The sequence below is a fragment of the Antrostomus carolinensis genome, unplaced genomic scaffold, assembly GCF_000700745.2.
Source record: "Antrostomus carolinensis isolate BGI_N321 unplaced genomic scaffold, ASM70074v2 scaffold10162, whole genome shotgun sequence".
NCBI classification, from domain to species: domain Eukaryota; kingdom Metazoa; phylum Chordata; class Aves; order Caprimulgiformes; family Caprimulgidae; genus Antrostomus; species Antrostomus carolinensis.
The window spans coordinates 103,424-109,277 of record NW_010297577.1 but is presented as its reverse complement, the minus strand read 5'-3'; the positions used below and the strand labels follow the sequence as shown (position 1 = coordinate 109,277).

Here is a 5,854-nt window from a genome sequence, read left to right as displayed (position 1 = left end):
TCCCTGCTCACTTTCCCCTGCAGGAGTGTTATTTCCTTCTTGCCATCCTTCTCCCACATCAGTGCCTGGTGGCAATTACCCCTGTGCTGTGTCCCACCTGCTCAGCCCCGCGGGCAGGTTACCACCTCCGCATCCTGGGATGCCTTCTCCATGCACCCATGGTTGCTGCCTGCCGTGCAGGAGGGAGCTGGGGACCTTTGGGTGCAGAGGCACTGGGAAAGCCTGTTCCCGTGGTACCATTTGTGCTCCTTGCCATGGTGAGGCAGATCTCGCACTTAGCCTTTCTAAGAAAGCCAATGCTTCCATGGCACAGCAGCCCCAGGCTGCTCTTCCTTGTCCCAGCACCCCCACCATCCCCAGGATGTGGTGCTTCAACAGCTCCAAATGCAACTCACGGCTCCCCAGTCCTCTTTTTTTGAGAGAGAAAGAGAACTCCAACTAATGCCAAAAGGAGGACAGGCCTGCTGGGGATTGCAGTTCACTTTTTAATTTTGAGATGCCTCGTTAGCTCTGGGCCGAGCTGAGCGGCTGAGAAGCGTCAGCCACTCGGTCTCCTCCTCTCTCCCCCACCCCCTTGGAAACCCATTAGGCCGATGAGCAGGTCGGCTCTCAGGGGTGGTCCTGTGGTGATGAGTGTGACGTGCTCATCTGGGGAGCTGGGCTGAATAGGGGGACAGGGTAGAAAGAGAGAAAGTTGGAGCCATGTGAGGGTGATGGAAAAATCTGGGAGCACCTCCTCCAGAAAGCAATCCCAGCTCTGTGGGCGCAGCCCAAGGGGGTCAGGCACCAGGTGAGGTGGAGTGGAGGGGGTGGTGTTGAGAGGCATGCTGTGGGGTCAGCAGGTACATAAACCTTTCCAGCCTGGGAAGCCCTGGACAGTCCCCTCTTCTCAACCACTGTCCCCCACACCCCAGAGCAGTATACCATGTTGGGGAGATGTGGGACATGTAGGGACCACAAAGCCCAATTTTCATGGACTTAGCAAGAAGATAGCCTGGGGCTGAAAGGGCAGGGGGTCATTGCAAAGCAGGTTTAAGGGTCTTGGCCAGGATTGTGGTGGGGATGTGGAACAGCATTGGAGGAGAGATTTGCAGGGTAGGAGTGAGATCCAGCAAGGGCTCTTGGTCTACTGAAGTGGGAAATCTTTGTCCTGGTACTGCAAGATCAGCAACGATGCAGAGTGAGGTCTTTTGTCAGGGTGTACTGGGGAGTGCTCTCAGCTTTGGGGGAGCAGGGCAGCGTATCTCACAGGGACATCAAATGGTGGGTGGGTGTCATCCAGCTGGCCATGGCCTGGGGGATGGACAGTAAGGGGGACACTGTTTGGCAGGTGTGTTGCAAGCCAGATGACAGTAAGGCAAGCAAGATGTTCATGATTCAGGACTGGATGAGCAGGGGATGCTGCAGATCAGGTCTGGGAAGCATTGCAGAGCCACGGGTGGGGGAGAGAAGGAGCTTTCAGATCAGCACCCTGGTTCTTGTAAGTGCTCTTAGGCACTCAGTTTCAGAAGCATTAGTTCCATAGGAGAAAGAAAAAAAAAAAAAAAAAAAAAGGAAAGGAAGATGGTATTGCCCTCAGGTAGAGAGAGAAGGCAATGAAGGAAAGGCAGGAAGATCCCACTTGAGCTCAGTGACTCAGCTGCTCTCTACTGGTGCAACATTTCCAGCCCAAAACTTTGCTAGAGTTTCAAGCTCTGCTTCCCAGGAGCAGATGGAAAGGGGGCCCTGTATGTTTTCCCAGCATCATTTACAGATCTTGTTAGCCGAAAGCAAGGTGAGGACATTCTCTACTCCTTGCCCCCGGTTCACCTAGAGTGCAGAGTTTCTACTGTTTCTCTTGGGTGGTGTGCACAATGTCTGAAAATGCCTGGTGAAAAGGGAAGGACTGGGAAACCCTCAGGATTGCACAGTAAATCCTGTGTTTCCATGCCTGGGGGTCCAGCAGCCTCCCCTGTTCCTTTTTTAATTAAAAATTCCCCAAGGAGAATTAGTGCTTACAGGGTCTTAGATTGAAATAAGTCTGTGTCCTGCTCCTCATCTGCTCTATGGCATGGACCTGGCTTCCCAGCTCTTGTCAACCTCGCCCAGTCTCACCCCTCTCCTTTGACAACCAACCACCTCCTTAGCTGCAATATCTTGGCCTCCCTCCTTTCTCTCCCCTGCCCCTTCTGCCCTCAGTCCTTCTCTGCTCCATCACACCTGCACTGTCCTGGGGACCCAGCCTGTCCGCACATCCTGCTTGTCCCCCAGTATTTCTTCTTCAAAGGCCACCCCAAATTCAGTGAACCTAGAGATGAAATCCTCATCCCTTCCCTGCGTAACAGCATCACTGGAAACCCAGAACTGTAAAAATAAATGATTGCTGATGCATAAAGTGTTGCAGTGAAGCACTGTCAGTAGTTCAGGACTCCGAAACTGGTGGGGCTGGCAGGCTGAGCGGCTGTGCTGGATGGCACAAATGCAGCAGGATGCAGAGGGGGGCCTGAGCCCTGGCCCACCAGTCCTGTGTGGCTGGGAAACAGCTGATCTTGTTGGTCCTGGAAGGAATGTGAATTTGGTTTCTTATGCAGTCAAGGCTGGTGGTGTTGCACATTGTTAAGGCTTCCTGAAAATGTCCCTGTTTTTCACTGCGTATAAGGTTGAGCCACAGTGGTTGTTTTTTTTTTTCCCATGCAGCTAGCTTGCTTTGACTTTTTGAAGAGGAGGGGGAAATTTTGGGCAAAATGGTTCAGGAATTTCTGAGAACAAGCCGAGGCACGTACGTGCTGGGTATTTTTCCTCTTCTAAAATATTGGGGAGTGAAACTGGCAGCACCTCCAGCAGGGCTGGCCCAGGTGCATGCGTAGCAGGTGCATGGGGCCACCAGCCACCCAGCTGCCACAAGCACTGTGTCCCAGCCACCTCCAGTGATGGTGCAGGAGGGCCAGGGTGTGAGGCTGAGAGGGGGCAGCCCGGCACAGGGGTGGGCACTGGTCCTGGGCTCCCTGTCCCAGCAGGAGCTGTAAACCTGCTTTTCTAGGGCTCAGCCCTCAGCTCTCCAGCTCTCTTGCCCTCCACTTCTGTGGCAAAAATGTTTAAATCTCAGAGTAGCCACATTCAATTTCCCCTATGCTTCTGAGATGCCTTGAGCCAACACTTTTGCCTGCTTTGGGGCAGGGAATTGAGACTTAGCAGGAAGGCACTCCTCCTGCCAGGGCCACCTCCTCCACTGTCTGCAGGAGTAATTACCCAAAGCTAGACACAGGGTTAACATGAAATGCTGTACTTCACAGGGTGTTGCTACAGCAGGAAATATCACCCTTCCTCCCCTATATCCCAACAAGGCAGAGGAACAGGTCTGGATTTGTAAGCAGAGGGGTGAAAATGAGAGGGTGGTGAGACACTGGCACAGGCTGCCCAGAGAAGTTGTGGATGCTCCTCCCTGGAAGTGTTGAAGGCCAGGTTGGATGAGGCTTTGAGCAACCTGGTCTAGTGGAAGGTGTCCCTGCTGATGGTAGGGGGGTTGGAACTAAATGATCTTTAAGGTCCCTTTCAACCCAAACCATCCTACGGTTCTATAATATGGATCAGATTGGGGAAAGAAGTAAATTGAGGAAGGAGAGGCAGGAGGTGTCTGGAGAAGTCTGCAAATCCCAGTGTCACCTAAGGCCAAAGAAAAGGTGGATATGCCACCAAGGCTGCCAGTAGTCCTGCTTTCCTTCCTGAGGAAATGGTTTTAAGGAAAGGATGTTCTTGGTCAGTAAAACTGGCTGCAGCTGTGCAGCCCTCACTTCCTCCCCCATTTACATGACTTCTGGCTCCACACCATGGGTCACATCCTCTCTAGGGCTAATCCAGAAGGAAGATGACAACCTCCTGCTGTTGTGTCTTATTTCATTAACTGAAGTGGCAGGAAATGAAAGGATCCAGTCCTTCTTGGGACATATGTGTATGTTAGCACATTGCCACATGATGGAATTTCTATTTTTTTCACTTTGCTCTTTTCTTAAGAAATACATGCTTTGAAAAGGACTTTGAGGTTGTAAAGTCAGACACTTGAGAATTCAGAAAAGCCAGAAATGGGTTTTCTCCCTGAATCTATATTTGGTCCCCTTGTGAGGGTGCATCAGGAGGCAAGGTCCAACAATTGCTTCCTCCTGAATGCCACTACAGAGCACATAAGAGATGCCATTTACACATGGAGCTGATCTTTCTTGTTCCGTTCATTCAAGAGGGGAACAGGCTGGGAGCATGACAGTGGGGATGGCTGAGGTGGTCACAGCAGGAGATTAGGACAGGTTGAGCCAGACTGGAGTGAGATGCATGTCTGACGCAAAGACTGAGGCTGAGCAGACAAAGACCATCTTGGACTCATGTTTCCTTGATTGTTATGTATTCAGACCTGCTTACAACACAGAATTAATTGTTTTTATAACTATTGTCAAGCACACCAGTACAGCATGAACATGTTCACACCTCCACTCCGAGGAGTCAAAGGTATTCCGTGCTGTGGGTTTCCCAGACAAAACACCTGATTTTCCAGAATACTGAGCAGCATTGTAGTCAGCACACTGCATGTTCGAAGCACATCTCCTATTGATCTCAGCCACAGCTGTGAGTGTCAGCCCCAGTACCCCAAGGGAGAGACACGTAGAGTTCATGAAAACCTGTGAGGTTTAGGTGACTTGCATAGGAAGGAGCAAGTAGGAACCCCTGTGACACATCCAGTCCTGGAGAACAGGACTAAGCTACACAAACATCATCTTTCCTTTCCTGGAGGCCTTCTCCTCACTCGCTGCATGGCTATCAGTTTCTTCAGCGAATCAGGCAGGGACCCCACTGGCAGAGCTATCCTCCAGTACATAATCCTGCGTCATCCTCACAGCAAATCCATCCTCTATCAAACAAGGAAATGGAATGAACAAGGTTCCTGTGGACTGTTTAATTAAGAGCTGGCTCCATAATATCCATTCAGCAGTGGGCATCCTTCCACATAACTTTCGTCCATTTTGTTTTCTCATGCATTTTTTTAAAGCGCAATAATATTTTAGAATATTAGACCAGTTCCTTCCTCCAGTATGACAGAGGTTGTGAACGCGCTGCATGTTGAATATATCTGTGCATTCATCTGTGGCCCCACAGGACCCTTATTATCCTCCTTCAGAGAGATGAAGCTCTCACACAGAGCAGTGCAGGGAGTTTTGGGTGGCATGACAAAGAGAGCAATGAAGATGAGCTCCCCTGAGTCTCAGCCCAGAGTCAGAGTGGACTTGGGTTTCTGAGAAATCTGTGTGCCTGCCCTAGAGCTTGTTTTCTGGATTTGGTGTCCAGTGGAAGACGTGAAGTCTTGGTGTCATCCATTAAGCCAGTATATTTTCACAGGAACTGGAGATGTTGATGCTCATGTTTGTGCCAATGTCCATGGCATATAATTGCACCCGGCTGCCCTCCTCCCTTTTCACCCTTGGCTGGTGCAGTCTTTCTCTGCAGCTTCGCTTGGCCCCTGACACAGCCGTTTCCCAGCGCTGCTAGAGCTAGCCCATGGTAGTGCATCACGGCTAGCGAGTGCTAGTGCACCATGGCTAACAAGGGGCTCTGAGATATCTCTCAAAAAGAAAGATGTCATAATCATTTTAACAAAGCATTTATTCCATTAATTTTGCCTCTTTTCTTAGTCCTAGATTTTTTATGACAGAATACGATGCATTCAAGTTACTGATAATAGAATAATTCCAGTACTTCTTAATTAATTAACTGATTAAAAGAAGATTGTTGTATATAGTCAGTCTGGAGGATGTTTGTCAGCTCACCTGGACCCATCTTCCTCCTTGACTAACATCTACGTAACACTCACCATTTCTGAGATTATTCCTGC

At 50.1% G+C, this 5,854-nt stretch overlaps 1 protein-coding gene across 2 annotated transcripts in view; it reads left to right on the top strand.

The window, feature by feature from the left end:
• Positions 1 to 5,854, top strand: part of LOC104520483 (gamma-aminobutyric acid receptor subunit beta-4) — a 73,664-nt gene that overhangs the window by 7,894 nt on the left and 59,916 nt on the right. The gene's annotated exons all lie outside the window — the stretch shown is intronic.